This window comes from Narcine bancroftii, chromosome 12 (genome assembly GCF_036971445.1).
Source record: "Narcine bancroftii isolate sNarBan1 chromosome 12, sNarBan1.hap1, whole genome shotgun sequence".
Classification (NCBI taxonomy): Eukaryota; Metazoa; Chordata; class Chondrichthyes; order Torpediniformes; family Narcinidae; genus Narcine; species Narcine bancroftii.
In genome coordinates, this window is record NC_091480.1 from 23,911,940 (window position 1) to 23,930,305 (window position 18,366).

Genomic DNA, 18,366 nt, shown 5'->3' on the forward strand with positions numbered 1-18,366 from the left:
CCACGAGTCCATCTTGCCTAATTTACACCCCTTTAACATACTTTCCGGGTACATTTTGAACAGTGGGAGGAAACTAGAGCTACTGGAGAAGACCCACATAGACATGGGAAGAACGTACAAACTCCTTACAGACAGCACGGGATTCGAACCCCATCCTGGCCCTGATCGCTGATGTTGTAAAGGCACTACACCAACCATGCTGCCCTAAATGACATAATAACTTCTATGAGTAGTCACTGCTAGGCAGAAAATGAGACAGGAGAGAAAGGACACCTGCCAAACGAAGAATGGGGCATAAACCAACGTTGTGGGCTGCTGGAATGAACACTTCCAAAATGGTAAACAGTTTTGCATAAAGAGATCTCAAGGCCAAGATGACCAACAGATCAATTGAACGTCAAACTGGTTAAAAAATTGGCAGAACTGCTGGAGCTGTTGTAATGGCTGTGCTGTCATTAGTACGGACCTGGGAGAGCAGGGACACAGCTCTGCTCTGAATGTCAGAGATTCCACATAGGCTTTAAAGCCATCTGTTAAAGGAACTGACAGTGCTTGTAAGTAAATTCCTGCAACCACAAAGTCCGCACCCACGAGGGTGACGCTTGTGCTTGGCAGCGGCCACAAGGAGTTGCATACTCTGGGGGAGCAGCAGACCATGCAGGGCACCAGAAATAGGGAGAACTACCCCCTCCCCCATTAAGAAGGAGAAGCAGAGGCAGCTGACCAGTGAGGGGCTCAGCGGCTGAATGACATTAAAAGGAAAGTGACCACAGCAACAGACCAGTGAAGGGATCAGCAGCTAAGGGACGCACACAGGCTGCAGGCAACTTGCAGTCAGAGGACCGACTTGGGCTTGCGCAGGGTGCTGGACACTTGCGTATGGGAACCAGAAATTTGAGAGGGTACTGAAGGCTTCCTTATCAAGTCAGAGGTATGGATTGAGAGCTCGGGTTGCAGCTGCACTGGCTGTGGGAGCAATGGAGGCAAATCCACGGACACTCGGTGACTCTCTTTTGCTTCTCTTTCTCTCATACTGTATGGGACACCGAGTGGCACTAATGGCAACTCTTTGTCTGCCTCACAGCAGGCAAAATTAAAGTGTGTCATGTATCAACTTACGTTACAATAAAAGGAACTTTGAACATAGTTTTTTTATTTACATTAGAAAAATACATTTATTACATTTTTTCAAAAGGTGAACAACAGCGTGGGGGTCCTATAAAAGACAGAATGTTCCAAATAATATGAACACAATAAGATATACCAGGGAATGATGTTTACTTGAGAAGTACTGCCTACAAGAATGGATGTTCTGTTCATCACTCTATCTAATTGGCTCTTCTTGCAGAAACCCACAGACATCACAGTGCAATTGGACTGCAATTTTAAAATGGATTTTCTTCCGCTCGCATTAAAAAAAATTCTTGATTTAATTCATAAGGCAACATCACAATTTCATTCACAGTTGAAAATATATTAGTCACAAGGAGCTTTTATAAGAGCATCTACACCATTACATCCAAGTAAACCAATTTTAAATTAATTGGAAATTATATTAGAAATAATATCAAGGCATTTTACAGTTTCATCATGTACAGAATTTGCTTTGGAAATTATTATGTTAAAGGCTCTGCCCATTGCTGCCCAAAACACAACTTAATTTTACTTTTTTTGCAAAACCATTATGAGCAGCAATTCAACAGGGTGAATAATTCAGTCGAGGGTAGGGGTGCCCAAATATTGATGTCCCATTCAAAGATCACTTGAAGCAGCTCCTCACCCAGAAGTGGGAGTGACAAAACAGGAGGCTCCAAAGCTCCATCAAATAAAGACCCAAGGCATGACATTGAGGGTTATAGAGTTCTACAGCACAGAAGCAGGCCCTTTGGTCTATTTTGTTCATGCTAACCAAACTAGGCCCATTTACCTGCATTGCTCCAATATCCCTCCGTCTTTCTCATCCATGTACTGATCTAATTGCCTTTGGAATTACACAATTGTCCCTTCTTTCACCACTTCTCATGGCAGATCACTCCCAACAACTCCCTCCCTCTGCTTCAAGAAGGTGCTCCTTGAGTCTCTTTCAATTCTTGTTCCTTTCACCTGAAATCTTTGGCTTCTACTTTTAGATTCCTGTACCCCTGGGAAAAAGGTTATCCTTGTACCTCATAATTTTCTGAGCCTCTATCAAGTTTCCCTCTTACCCAGTCTTTCCGGTGTCTCCTTTTCATTGGAGCCCACCAGTCCCAGTAACATCCTTGTGAATCTTTTCTTCACTCTATCCAGCATTATAATATCTTTCTATGGCTAGATGATGAGAACTGCATCCAATGTTCCATGTGCAGTCTCACGCACACCTGGAACAGCTGTAGCTTGATATCACTGCTCCTGTACTCAGTGCTCTGTCTGATAAAAGCAAATGAACCAAGCTCCTTCATTTTATCTACCTGTGTTACCACTTTAATGGAATATGTATCTATATCCCCACATCTCCTTGTTCTACAACATTCCTCAGTGCCCTACCATTCACCATGAAAGTCCTGCCTTAGATTAACCTACAGAAGTGCAATATCTCATATTGTCGGAGTTAAATTCCATCTAATGTTCCTTGGTCCACTTTCCCAGTTCATCTGGATCTTGCTGATACCTTTAATACTGCCCATTGTAGTACCAATTTTGGTGTCACCCACAGACTTACTAACCATACCAATGCATTGCCAACCAAGCCATTAATATAGATGAATAATCACTGTGGACCCAGAACTGATGCCAAAAGTACACCACTGCCCACAGGTCTACAATCTAAGTAGCAACCCATCAAGTACCACACTTGATCGCTCACCATCAAAACTAATCCAGTTGCAGTGCACCCTGCAATCCCATGTCTACCGCCCTGCCCATGTCAATCTTCTTGATCACCTCCACACAAAAAAAAATCACAATTAAATTCGAGACACACCTGGCAATCTTACCATTGAAAAGGGCAGAGATTGCAGAGGAAGTGTTGGACTGGGCAGGTGAGTGGAAGGATTGCGTAAGTAACATTTGCAGGAAGGCTGAGAGAGAGGAAGCAAGATGACGAGACTTGCTAAAATGGGACTGAAATGGCAACGTTCAGGAACAATGGAAAATATCTACCTGGAACATGCTCAAATTTCTTCAGCAGCAGGCCCAGTTGGAATAGGCCGTTTTAATTCGACACCAGAGCAATCAACATTATAAATTCTGCCCTGGTGCTTTTGCTGGCCTCCTCTTTCCAGTAGACCTTTCCATCTGTCAATAAGTGGCAGCCCAGTTGGAATAGGCCGTTTTAATTCGACACCAGAGCAATCAACATTATAAATTCTGCCCTGGTGCTTTTGCTGGTCTCCTCTTTCCAGTAGACCTTTCCATCTGTCAATAAGTGAACGCTGTACATGACTTCCATTCATTTCTCAGTGTCATGCCTTGTTGGAATCAGTGCGTGACAGGAATAAGGTGACTGGCAACAATTCTACTCCTTCTCCTGTTCCAATTTGAAAATTGCTTCCAAATCTTTTCTGACCTGGGAAATGCTATACTTTGTGGTAAAGAGCAGATTCCAGGCATAGTTTCACTAAATTAAAGAGAAATGGAGGAAGCTTCATCTTTGCACACCACCACCCAACCTCACAGCTTTGTGATTTTTTTGAGACTTACATTAGAAATAAGTGCAAGTTTCTCACCCCTCACAGATATATGCACACACACACATTTTAAACCTACATTAACTCGTGCTCTTAAGAGATATAGTCATACCTGTCTTAATAAGGGCATTCAACAATAGCATGCTCACAGCCAAAAATGTTTAACCGAGGCGACGAAATTGTGTGACCATCACCCATACAACTTGACTGTGAACCTGCTGCGTGAAGAATTGCAGGTTGTGGCAATGAATCAGAAATCTACCACTACTACAATTCAATCTGAGAAGAGAGTCGTTAACCAGGATCCTAAATTGAATAACTGACAAGGCCAGCCTTTCCAGGAGATGTTCGCAATGACTGATATTCCCAAAAGTCATATGGAGATCTCAAAATGTGTTAGGACATCAAATGCTGGAGATCACAACCAAAAATTCATCCTTTACCCCAAGCAATAACTTTTCATTCAAAGCAGCTGCAGGAATATCTAATTTTACCTCCATTTGATGGATGCGGAAAAAATCAATAACATTGCTGACAGCTAGAATTGCGCCACATTGAGTTTATGGCTTTCACTTCCTGTGCATTGGAAATGAAAAAAATAAATGCTAAAACAGAGATTTAAAAAAGTTCACTCTTATCACTGGTTTATATCAACATTTACTGCACTTTTCAAACTGCTGCAGTGTCAAGAAATTCCACCTAGCATTGCATTAACAGATGCTGTGCACTAAAATTGACAGATGCAAATTTCACTTCTCGAGTTGACTTTACATCAGTCTTATTTTATTTTCCTAAAATCATCTTGAGTAAAGTTGTTTCAATTGTCTAAAATAAAGGAACACGAGAACAAACAAACTGCAATAGCCTTTACAGATTCTTAACCTTACTCCACCAGTCATAGACTATAACAGCAGTGGAACAGGTTCATCAGCCGATCGAGTCCACACTGAACTATTTTTCGGCCTCAAACCATGTACCTGTACCCAGATCATAGTCTTCCATACGTCTCCCATCCATGTACCTTTCCAGATTGCTCTGCATATTTTGAAAATTTAGACATACAGCACTGCAACAGGCCAATTCAGCCCTAAAAATCCCCACCGCCCAATTTACACCCTATTTACCTACACCCCAGGACATTTTTGAAGGGTGGGAGGAAACTGGACTCCCCGGAGAAAACTCACACAGACACAGGGAGAACGTGCAAACTCCTTACATACAGTATGGGATTCAAACCCAGATTGTTGGCGCTGTAAAGGGTTTGTACATCCACTGCACCAACCGCGTTGCACGGTGCATGTTGAAATTGAAACTGGCAGCTCATTCCACACTCTCACTATTCTCCCGAATATTTACCTTAAGCATTTCACTTTCCTTAACACACGTCCTCCCATTCTGGTCTTGCCTATCCTCAATGGAAATCCTGATGATGGCCCTCATAATTTAGTAGTATACCTCTATCAAATCTTCCCTCATTCTCTAATGCTCCAGGGAATAAAGCTCTAATCTATTCAACCTTTCCCAATAACTCAGTTCCTCAAGTTCCTTGTTAATTTTCGTGGCACTCTTTCAATCTTATTTACATCTTTGCTGACCAAAACTGCACACAATGCTCCAAATTTGAGCCTAATATTGTCCTGATTAATTTCAACATCTCAACGAGATGTAAAATATCTTTTTACGACCCTGCCTACCAGTGTTGTCTGACATAATCTGACATGTTTCTGTTTTCATTACAGATTTCAAGCAGTGACAGTATTTTGCTTGTGGTACTCCGATGGAGACACATTTGAATGTGCTGCGTATATGATTGGATGTACTAGGATATACCCCTTCCTGATTGTGCTACGGGCCCCGGAATAAAGGTGACTGTGCCACAGCCCCCTCCTCAGTTTAGGGCAGTCGACCAATGTGGGCAGACATCCATCCTGTAGTCAATAAAAGCCTATCTCTACAACTTCTCATCTTTGAAGCTATTGATGGTGGATCATTGCTCAAAGTATCATTGTAGAGTTGGTGATTCGAACTGCTTGTATTCGTTTGCAGTCAGGTACAAGTATTTCCAGATTGCATTCCATTCGTGTGCAGTATTACATAATTTTCTTTCTGTGAGAGACATGCGTGGTGTGGCCAGAGCCCTTTCTGATAGTTACAATGGCAAGTGTTAAGTAGGAAGGAAGCAATTCCAGTTCAGTAAATATTTAAAATGAGGTTAAGTAAGCTTACCATGTATCTAGGACAGCAGTTATCAACCTTTTTCTTTCCACTCACGTACCTCTTTAAGTAATCCCTATGCCACAAGTGCTCTGTGTTGAGTAAGGGATTGCTTAAGGTGGCATGTGGGTGGAAAGAAAAAATTTGAAAACCACTGTTTTAATTGTACCTAATTGACTCATATGGCCATGTTTTCATAACGCCAAAGGAAATGGCCCAATAACAATTTTTCTCCAGGCAAAATATTTCAGTAACATTTGGGTCTAGAGCAGTGATTCTCAGCCTTCCCTTCCCACTCACATATCACCTTAAGCAATCCCTTATTAATCACAGAGCCCCGATGGCAAAGGGATTACTTAAAGTGGTATGTCAGTGGGGAAAAAAAAGGTTGAGAACCACTGATTTCTGGGAACTCCATCAGCATTAATGCCTCACAAGATTTGCGTTACACACTTTTAAAAACAAAACCAATTTCAGGCAATATCTAGCATATAGATTCATTTTGCTTTTATACTAGATTAATTCAGTCATCGGTACACCCCCCCCCCTCCAAGAAATGAAAACAGCAAGGTTGTATGAACAACAACATACTCAAAACACTTTATTTTTGTGAATACTAAATGAGTTTTCCCCTCAGTAAAGGGATTTCATTCTGAAAAATGACATCAATTAAAAAAAGAACAAAACTAAATATAATGCAATATTTTGCTATTGACACAACATAGTAACATAATGTGAAAATAAAAATAATCATATTTCAACAGAGATTATCAACTTCCTTTCATTAAAAGGAGCTCAATTTAAACAGTCACTTGAGAAGTTGCAATGCTAATGCAAATAGCAGTTGGACGATGTCACACAATAATAGGGTTGCCTGGCAGAAAGAGATGGATGACAAGTAAGCTTCCTCAATGCTGCTGTTCTTCAGAAGGTTTCTGATGTACAATGGATATGCAATTTTTCCAATGTATTTTTAAAATTTAGATATATAGCATGGAGCCTTTGCCACTCAAATACTCCAATTAACCTAAACCACTGTGCAGTTTGAAAGGTGGGAAGAAATCGTTGCACCCAGAGGAAACACATGCAGACACAGGGACAATCTACAAACTCTTACAGACACCGCCAATTAAAACCCGGGTCACTGCCACTGTAATAAAATTGTGTAGAAAGACATTTGTGTGTTTGTAACATTTCCTTGAGTGCTTCATTTTACTTGCTTGTCTACCTCAGAAAATTTAAACACCAAAATGCACATCAGGTCAGGGAGCATCTGTAGCTTGAAATATGATCTTCACTGAAACCGCAACTGAAGCTTATTAATAGACCAATCTGCTGTGCATTTTCATAAATTTCAACCTTAAAATAAGATGTCCAAATTAAAGAAAAGAAACCAAATTTACTCACTTACATCATTGATGCCCAGACATCCAATTTTGATTCAATGGAAAGATAACACTCCACACACACACACACACACACACACACACACACACACACACACACACACACACACACACACACACACACACACACACACACACACACACACACACACAATGGCTAAATCACTAACACACCACTTTAAGCATTCCCTATGCCACAGGTGCTCAGCGATGGAGTAAGGGATTAGTAAGGTGGAAAGAAAAAGTTTGAAAACCACTGTTTTAATTGTACCTAATTGACTCGTTATGTACACACTTTCAGAATTCTAAAGGAAATGGGCCAATGACAATTCTTCTCAAGTGAAATATTTCAGTAACAATTGGGTCTAGAGCAGTGATTCTCAGCCTTCCCTTTCCACCCACATACCACCTTAAGCAATCCCTTACTAATCACAGAGCATCGATGGCCTAGGGCTGACTTAAAGTGGCACGTGAGTGAAAAGAAAAAGATTTAGAACCACTGGGCAGAATTATATTGTGTCTGGTTTAAGTTTAGAAAAAAATAGATATACCATTAAAGACTCCAATTCTAATTTGCTAAAGACGTGGAGCTCTTTTATGGACCATGATCACAACCTGAAGTTTTAGAGTTGATATAAGCTTTGATGCCATGGCGTCTATTTTCAGGTTGTCGTCACTTGATACGGGGGTGTTTTTTTTTCTTTTTCTTGTAATTTGTATTTCAATATATAATTGTATTGTCTAACTTTTGTATTATTGCAAACTTCAATAAAATATCTTAAAAAGAAAATAAGATGTCCCAATGTAAATGAATCCTACAACTCAAATGCTCCATCGCTGTGCTTTCTTGAAACAAAAAAAAACAATATTTATTGTATTTTCTTGTCAATAATTTATCATGATTAAAGTCTATTGTTGGAAAATAAGATGTGAATACAGGAGACACTCTGGATTAATCTGAAATTGTAGGTGCTTTACAAATAGAATTGGAATTTCTGAAAGTTACAAAGTTATCATAATTTCTACTTACAGCTGCAATGATTTGGTTTGTCATTAATATTTAACATTTAACCATCTCCCCATTCATATATTAAGGGGCTGGATTATCTTTCACATACCAGCTTCGAAGATGAACATATTTGATTTTTCTCTCTTTTGGAGGAAGTGCAAGTGGTTTCAGCATTTTCTATTCAATCTTTTTTACATTCTCAACACTTGCATTTAAAAGAAAACCTGCAGTCAACATCGCTGTGTTCAAGGTTATACCTCTACTGCATAAGAACCCAACCAGGACAACACCTACCAATCTCAACATTCCAATTTAGGAACAAGCAAGGTGAAAGTGACGCCTTTCTTATTCACACTGGCCACTTCTGATGAAACTACTTGTGCCAAAAAACAGAAGCAAAATGGAAAATAGCAATGCTGCAACATGTTGTTGAGTTGAGGGTCAATTAGCACAATTAATTGATCAGATCATGGACTAAAATAATATTTCAATGCAAGAAAACAAGCCAGAAAGTAGAAACACAATATTGGAAAAAAAAATCAGCAGGTCAAACAGTTTACTTCATAAAGCAAAGATAAAGATACATAAGCAATGTTTCAGGCTTGAGCCCTTCACCAAGGTAAGTCAGGAAGTATTCAGGACAAAATATAACCAGGAAGATGTTACCATTTCATGGTAATATAGCATCATAACATTTCATTGGTTTCTTTATGATCTCTGATTGCTTTATAATTGAAGTATAGAGTCGATGATATAAAGCACATATTGTTGAAGGCATGATTACCATTTCAATCACTTACACTTTTCAATTTTTCTCTTTGGCTTGGCTTCGCGGACGAAGATTTATGGAGGGGGTAAAAAGTCCACGTCAGCTGCAGGCTCGTTTGTGGCTGACAAGTCCGATGCGGGACAGGCAGACACGGTTGCAGCGGTTGCAGGGAAAAATTGGTTGGTTGGGGTTGGGTGTTGGGTTTTTCCTCCTTTGCCTTTTGTCAGTGAGGTGGGCTCTGCGGTCTTCTTCAAAGGAGGTTGCTGCCCGCCAAACTGTGAGGCACCAAGATGCACGGTTTGAGGCGTTATCAGCCCACTGGCGGTGGTCAATGTGGCAGGCACCAAGAGATTTCTTTACACAAGAGAAACTTGTCCGTGAACTACTCTTTGCAGACGATGCCGCTTTAGTTGCCCATTCAGAGCCAGCTCTTCAGCGCTTGACGTCCTGCTTTGCGGAAACTGCCAAAATGTTTGGCCTGGAAGTCAGCCTGAAGAAAACTGAGGTCCTCCATCAGCCAGCTCCCCACCATGACTACCAGCCCCCCCACATCTCCATCGGGCACACAAAACTCAAAACGGTCAACCAGTTTACCTATCTCGGCTGCACCATTTCATCAGATGCAAGGATCGACAATGAGATAGACAACAGACTCGCCAAGGCAAATAGCGCCTTTGGAAGACTACACAAAAGAGTCTGGAAAAACAACCAACTAAAAAACCTCACAAAGATAAGCGTATACAGAGCCGTTGTCATACCCACACTCCTGTTCGGCTCTGAATCATGGGTCCTCTACCGGCACCACCTACGGCTCCTAGAACGCTTCCACCAGCGTTGTCTCCGCTCCATCCTCAACATCCATTGGAGCGCTTTCATCCCTAACGTCGAAGTACTCAAGATGGCAGAGGTCGACAGCATCGAGTCCACGCTGCTGAAGATCCAGCTGCGCTGGATGGGTCACGTCTCCAGAATGGAGGACCATCGCCTTCCCAAGATCGTGTTAGATGGCGAGCTCTCCACTGGCCACCGTGACAGAGGTGCACCAAAGAAAAGGTACAAGGACTGCCTAAAGAAATCTCTTGGTGCCTGCCACATTGACCACCGCCAGTGGGCTGATAACGCCTCAAACCGTGCATCTTGGCGCCTCACAGTTTGGCGGGCAGCAACCTCCTTTGAAGAAGACCGCAGAGCCAACCTCACTGACAAAAGGCAAAGGAGGAAAAACCCAACACCCAACCCCAACCAACCAATTTTCCCCTGCAACCGCTGCAACCGTGTCTGCCTGTCCCGCATCGGACTTGTCAGCCACAAACGAGCCTGCAGCTGACGTGGACTTTTTACCCCCTCCATAAATCTTCGTCCACGAATTTCAATTACTATCAAGTTAAAGCCTTTTTGTCTGGTAAAATAGGTTCCAGTTAACATTACTTAGGCTAAGCTGGAATTATCGATTTGTAATAGTAATGTAAATAAATTTATTTCTGTCATGTATAATTTACTTTAAAGGAAAGTCCCAAAATATGGGTGCATACATTGAAATTAAGATGAGAAGTGGATCTAAATATACAAATAAATGAGAAAGATTCGATGGAACTATGTAAGAATAATATGACAAAAATTATAAATGTTAGATGTAGCTTAGTTAAATATAACTTTTTGCATCAGTTATATTTGACTCTACAAAAACTAAATCATACTTATGTTTTCAGTGTGGACGTGAGATTGGAAACTTTTCTTGCATTCTACTTGGCAGTGTCCTAAAGTCAGATATGTTTGGTTGGAAGTCGGTAATTTTTTTTGGAACGGATTACGGGGGTCAACATTAAGGTTACTCAATAAGAGCTAAATTAAAATTAATTATGTCTTAAATTGAATTTGTAGAAATTGCATTAGGCAGCCTCTAGGAAATATATAGCAAGAACATGGAAGTCAGATATAGATTTAGATATGGAAAGATGGCATGCAGAACTTCGTAGCTGTATACCATTAGAGAAGATTATTTAGAGTTTACAAAATAAATACCATTTGTTTTGGAAGATATGGCTTCCATATTTACAAAATGTGGGTTTGTACATTTGAAGACCTCACTTCTTGGTATCCTCCAATGTTAAATCTTATGATACAAATTGTTTATTCCCTTGGCATTCTCCGGTCCTTCTTTCTTCAATCTTTTTTTCTTACTTTTCCTTTTCTTTCTAGGAGATTTTGGGGGAGGGGAGGGAGGTGGTGGTGGGGGGGGGGGAACAGTTTGTTTTATATACCATGTGTATAACTTACTGAAATAATTTTTGAATTTAATGAAATGTAATTAATATTGTGGTTCAAAATTTATAAATAAAATCACTTACACTCTTATTTTATAGAGCTAATATCCAAAATGGAAGATGGCATATGCATGTTCATTCCACGTGGAAAATTCATCTCCAATTACAATGACAAAAATTTCAAAACATCTTCCTGCATAACATTTTGCCACTCCAAAGCTTTAAAGGAAGGAGCTGAGAACATTATAGATAGATACCTTAACTACAATCTTGCAATTTTTTTTCTCTATTTTGAGTTGTTCCTTTGGATTGTATTATACATCTCACTTTACTATTTATGAAAGGAAATCAGTTATTTTCAAACCCGCAGTTGAGAAATCACTCGAGTCTATAATTAAGAGTAGAGTGGACATTTTGTAAAATGTTCAGTTGGAGAGACCGAAAGCAATCTCTTCACAGGCATCTTTATTCACAGTCACTGTATCTTTGATGCTCTTTTACAGAACTATATATTGACATTTGCTGATTATGAAAACTTAAGGAGTATTGTACAGTATTTCATTCAACCCCAGAAGAGCTGTCTGCAGGATTTCATGAGAACTTTGTGGGATTCTCCACTGAGACACTGGCGAGGATCTCCTTGGGGTTTCCTTGCAGTCCTTGTACCTTTTCACAGAGCTTGTGATTGAAATAATGGCTGCAAAGTTCCACTGGAACACCAAAGTTTCACTTGGAAACTCGAAGAAGTGGGATCAAGATACCTTTGCAAGTCCTTGGAAGTGCTAGTTGCAGATTATTACTGTGGAATACCAAAGAACAATGCATTTCATGGTCTATAGTTGTAAGGTTTAATAAGGCCATTTCAGATAGCCCAAAAGGTGAGACGTAAAGGCGGAGAAACTCCGCCAAACTGCATAATCGCCTACTTTTCTGAATGTGCTGAGTTGGTCTCTAAGCTGGATATTCCAACCCCTCTGCGAGGGATAATCTCTGCTGCGTAGCCCTCCGCCGATCAATCTGAATGTACAGCTGCGCTAGGCGGCTGTTTCGGGGTGGACTGATGATGCTATCAGTCCATGACCCATCTCCCCACTCACCCCTCTCCCTCCAAGTCAGGGGCAATGGGGCAGTCAGGGCAGCTGGGGCTGGCAAGACAGCGAGGACCATTGGGGGCTGGCGAGGCAGAAAGGACCGTCGGGGCAGTGGGGGTTATCAGGGGGCGGCCAGTGCAGGCTGGGACAGCTATACTGGGCTGTTTTGGCCTTCGGAGCCACTCTCTGTGGCTCAAAACGTAGCAGCGCAATGGCTATCTTCCCTACCCATAATCCCCAACACTGCTGGAACTGTTCTGGTAACCAAAGAGCAGTTTCAGCTCCCTGGGGGATTATGGGTAGGGAAGACGGCCATTGTTCTGCTACATATTTCTGCTGGGTGGTTCTATGGCACAAGTTGCCCCACCTCTGTTTGATCCGGAGGGCACTACAAGGTGCCTCTGGATATGAATGGGATGCTGGAGCAGCCTTTTAGGGTTGCTGTCTGAAAAGTAGGTTCCCATTTTTCCATCCACTCTGTAACCAGTCTCAAGACGGAGGCCCGACATGAAATGGCCGATAGAAACCACAAGGAGGACCACATTGATGTTTCAGTGATGACCCCCACAATGTTCTGGTTACAAGATTTTGAAACCTCGCAACATGCCGTTCACAATTTTCTTTCCATGAAAATGCTGGTTTCAAGGCTTCAGAGGGAAGATCCAGTAAATTCTAAGGGAAATACAGGGAACAAGAGGTTACAGGATTTCACTAAGGATCAGCAGAAAATACAGGTAGCCAAGATTCTTAGGGTCATGATGCTTATGGGGTTTCATCGTGCAGCTCCAGGTTTATGAACTTTCACTAAGATGATGGCATGCTGGATGCGAGGTTTAAGGGAATCCCAGGAACACATTAGATACAATGTTTCACTGTGAAACCAAGGAAATTCTAGGTTTAATTCAAAAACCCCATGTAACTTCTAATTCCAAGGTTTATTTCAAGGAAACTCCAATAAAGACAGGATTCCCCTTGCCCTTACCTACCACCCCACCAGGCTTTACATCCAACATATTATCCCCCCATAATTTGGTCACCTACAAAATGATTCTCTGTACTCACCTCTCCACCTTCCACATGTCGACTCTCATGTTGACTCATCCCTTCCCACTAATTGCCCCTGCAGTAGCTACCCTTGTGACCGCAGGAAGTGCCTCTCTTGCACCCACATCTCTGCCCTCACCACCATTCAGGGCCCCAGTCTTTCCAAGTAAAGCAACACTTCACTTGTGAATCTGCAGGAGACATCTCCTGCATCTGATGCTAATGTTGTGGTCTTTTCGACATCAGAGAGACTGGACGTCTACTGGGAGATGGCTTTGTTTTGAGCATCTTTGCTCTGTCCGCAGCAATGATGGTGGACGCCTACTGGGAGATCGCTTTGTTTTGAGCATCTTCGCTCTGTCCGCAGCAATGATGGTGGACGCCTACTGGGAGATCGCTTTGTTTTGAGCATCTTCGCTCTGTCCGCAGCAATGACGGTGGACGCCTACTGGGAGATCGCTTTGTTTTGAGCATCTTCGCTCTGTCCGCAGCAATGATGGTGGACGCCTACTGGGAGATCGCTTTGTTTTGAGCATCTTCGCTCTGTCCGCAGCAATGATGGTGGACGCCTACTGGGAGATCGCTTTGTTTTGAGCATCTTCGCTCTGTCCGCAGCAATGATGGTGGACGTCTACTGGGAGATCGCTTTGTTTTGAGCATCTTTGCTCTGTCCGCAGCAATGATGGGGATCTTTTGTGGCCGCCCCTTTTGATTCTGTGCCCCACTCCTACACCAACATGTCTGTCCAAGGCCTTGTGCACTGCCATGCCAAGGCCACCTGCAAATTGGACGAGCACCTGATATTCCATCTAGATACTCGACAACCGGATGGCATTAACATTGAATTTTGTTTCTATTAGGCCACTCCCCAGTCTTTCCCTCTTTCTCCTCTCTTTTAACTCTCCACCCCCTTCCCTCTCCATTCAGAATTATTACTTCTCAGATTTCTTTCTTTTGTGTCCTCCCTTCTCCATCCACCTATGACATGTTTCCTGTGGACCTGTGCTCCTCTCCCTGCCCCTCTCTCCACCATTTTATTTGCTTTTTGCTCGAGGGTCAGGACCAAAATGTTGATTTGGATGCTTTATCTTTGCAATATAAAAAACACTGCATGACCTGTTGAGTTTCTCCAGCATTTTTTGCATGAACCTCCAACAAGAGTTGGTTATAGTGTTTTCACAGGAGAACTCGGGAAATGCTGGTTAGAAGGATTCCCAGTTCACGGTGGATTGAGGGTTACACTGACGAAGCCTGGCCAGTCCCTATTGAAATCATGGTAAATAATTGAAAGAGTTCCTCTTCGCCAAAAGTGAGAAAATATTCTCCCATCACTTTATCCTTTGTTGTTCATTTTCTATTGCTCTTTAAAACTGCAACTCTTGGAAGGTCAAGTAAATGTTTTAGCAAAAATTAATTCCACTGTTCTCATGTCATTTAGAATAGCTCTTCCCTGTGAAGAAGTCTATGAGTCACCAAGGTCTCCTGCGAAATATGCTGACAAGAGCTTTGCAGGTTTTGTATTTCTTTTACCTCGAAAAAAGTGAATGTGCGGTTGGTTTGCCTTCGAAATCTATTTCTCAGTATCAATCAACAAAAGAAGCTTTTTCAGCTCTTGTTTGAAGTCAGATCATTTTAGTTTGGTCTGCATTTTCACATTCCCACTCATTTCAAAGTCAAAAGGTCTGTATCAGAAAAGTTGAACACAGCCATGATTCTGATCCCAAAGGATCCAATGGTCTATCCTGGATATCAAGCATTTCTGCTGTGATGAAGGTTATATGGACAGACATATACCATAGAAACAAGCTGTTCTGCCCAATTTGTTCATGCTGACCAAGTTTCCGACATGAACTAGCCCCATTTGCCTGCAAATGTCTTTCCCAAGTTATAATTACATCCGCCTCTAACACATACTTTACCAGCTGGTACCATATACCCAGCACTCTCTGTGGAAAAGGTTCCCTCTCAGGCCCCCTTTTAATCATTCCCCGGCTCATTGTGAACCTATGCCCTCTAGTTTTAGACTCCCTACTTTGGGAAAACTCACCATTCACCTTTCTACACTGCTCAGTATTTTCTGAATTTCTGTAAGCTGCCTTTTAGCTTCCTACACATCAGGAAAAAAACTCTGCCTATCCAATCCTTCCTCACAATCCAAGCCTTCTAGTTCAGGAACATTCTTGCTAATCATTTTAATCTTTTACAGCTTCATGACATCTTTCTCGTAGCTGGGAGTACTGTGTACAGTGCTGGTCACCAAGTACAATCTCACCAATGTCTTATACAGTTGTATCAAATCTTGCCAACTGATGTACTTAATGACCAGACCAATGAAGGCAAGTGTGGCAAATGCCTTTTGCAACACCATGCCTGTGTTGTCACCATCAGGGATCGATGTGCCTGGTCTCTTTGCTCTGCAACAATTTCCATGTCCTGCCATTTACTGTGGAAGCCCTGATCTGGTTTAACTTATTAAAATACAATTTACACTTGTCCTAGTTAAATTCCACCCCCCTTTCCTTGACTCACTTCCCAAGTTGATCCAGATCCGGTTATTGAACATTACAGCACAGTACAAACCCTTTGGGCCACAGTTTTGTGCTGACGTGTACAAACCTTCCCAACAAGCTACATCTTCCCCACCTCACATTCATAACTCTCTATCGTTCTTCCATGTATGTGCCTGTCTAAGACTCTTTCAAATGCCCTGATAGTACCAGCCTCCACCAACACCCCGGCAATCCATTCCAGACACCCACTACTCTGTGTAAAAAAAACTTATCCCTGATGTTTCCCCTAAACTTCCCATCCTCACCTTGAATGTATGTCCTCTGGCATTTGTTAATCTCACACTGGGGAAAAAAGTGTTGACTGTTCACCCTATCTATGGGTCTCATAATCTTGTAGACCTCCATTAAATCACCTCTCATCCTACGAAGAGAAATGCCTAGCTCTGTTAATTGTTATGCTTGTTCTTTCAAGAAACACTAAACCAACTTTATTTTCCTTGAGCTGCTTCAACCGACTTCTAGCAACAACACCTATCATATGTCTCTTCCGGTTTCCACCCAACCACACACATTGCATGCTGGAAAATATAGTTCTTATTTACACACATAATAACACATCTTTCCCCTTAAAATAAATAAAAAAAACACAATACTATGTCTACATAGCAAAAGTATCTCCATTCCAGGGTTGGTCTCTTTCCATCAGATGACTTCTGGCTTCACAAATTCATTCAAGTTTGTTCAGGGCATCTGCAAGATTCAGCTGAAGTTCAGAAATCCATAAAGAGGTGTTTTGTTTGCTCTTCCTTTACCTGTTTCTCAGCAAGTTCATGAAGAGTCACCAGTTGATTTTGCTGCTTCAGTTCTTCAACATTACGATAGGTCACCAGATGCTGAGAAATAATTTCAGAGGAGCTGCTTATGTCAGCAGAACTAATGTAATCTTCACGTAAAATATGATTTCCTCGCATATCTTCTCGTTCCCTCAAAAGTACCCTGCTGTTAAGGCGCTTGCATTTCGCATCTCTGATTCTCCCTGTTGAGTAATAAAGCATGCTTATTTGCTTCATTAGAGCATTTCTGTAAATGGTGAATTTCCTTCATGGCACCTTCTAATTTAGCTGAGAGATTTCCCACAGATTTTTGCATTCGTTCATATTCTTCACACTGGCACTTCAGAAGCAAAGCTTTCATCTCCACTTCATTCACAATTTCATCCAAATAGTTTTCTCTCTCTTATTTTCCTGTTTTGCCAATAGCAATTGATCTTGAGCTTCAACATATCCATTAGACAACTCTGTGAGCTTCACAATCTTGGTCACAGTTGTTGCAATGGGAGACATAGGTGCCACTCCCGCTTCTGATAGTGTGGTGGCTCCTTTAAGCTTTGTAGTTGAAAGAAAATTGTTTTTTTATTTTCTAATTTCTCACCATGAAGACACTCTTCAAGTTGTTTTCTTCAGAGTTCAGATCCTTGTATTGATAAATTCTTATCCTCTAATGCAGCCATTCTTTCTTTTAGATGCAGCTGAAGTCACTCATCAGAGTCTCTAAATGTCGCAAATATTCTTCTGCACTGCCAGGCCGTTCTTCAGCCTTTGTCAGAGCTACAATTCACTAGGCAAGTTCAGCGTCTACTTCTGGTAATGTTTCTGCTCGCTTCATCGTTTGCTGAAGTTCCAGATGTTCCTGTAACTCTATTTTTGTCTTCTGGCTGGCGTAAGAAGGCATCCTTATTTTCCAACTCATTTTCCAGTTTGTCATTCATGTCATGTAATGAGGTTGATTCTCTCTGTACATTAAGGTATCTCTTCTCCAGTGTAGTCAACCTTCCTCCCATGAGTGTTGTGTGCTTATCTTCAGTCTGTGAAGCCACTATGAAAACTCTTTTCACCAGGCCGAGCTCTTCACATGCACACAGACTTAATATTGGCTGAACTCTCCTTTCTACAATCAGCAGCTGTGGCTTTAGATGCTGTCCTTTGTGCTTGAAGGTCATCATACAGCCTCCTTTTACTGGAACTTTCTCTCCAGTCTAGCCTGTCACTTTTAATCTCACAGGATAAATCTTGTTCTTTATAGTGAGGGTCTTGTAATCATCCATAATAACAGATTCACTTGGGCTCCAGTGCTCATCTTCAGTGGAATTACTTATTCATTCAGCCACTGGACGATCCATTCCATTTTTACCGCAGCAGTCTGTAGTGAATCCATTTTTTTGTCCACTGTGTGCACCTTTCTCTTCATATCCCCTGTTTTGCAGCACTTTGCAAAATGATTCTTCTTTCCACATTTATAGCAGGACTTTCCTTAGGTAGGCACATCTTTGGAATATGTCCACCTCTGCACCTACTGCATTTGTTGTCTGAGCTTACTACTTTGCTTTGTTGTTGT

The 18,366-nt window shown here is 41.6% G+C and overlaps 1 pseudogene; it reads right to left on the bottom strand.

The window, feature by feature from the left end:
• Positions 1–16,630: 16,630 nt before the first annotated feature.
• On the bottom strand, positions 16,631–17,375 carry LOC138746586 (nucleoprotein TPR-like; annotated as a pseudogene).
• Positions 17,376–18,366: the final 991 nt, after the last annotated feature.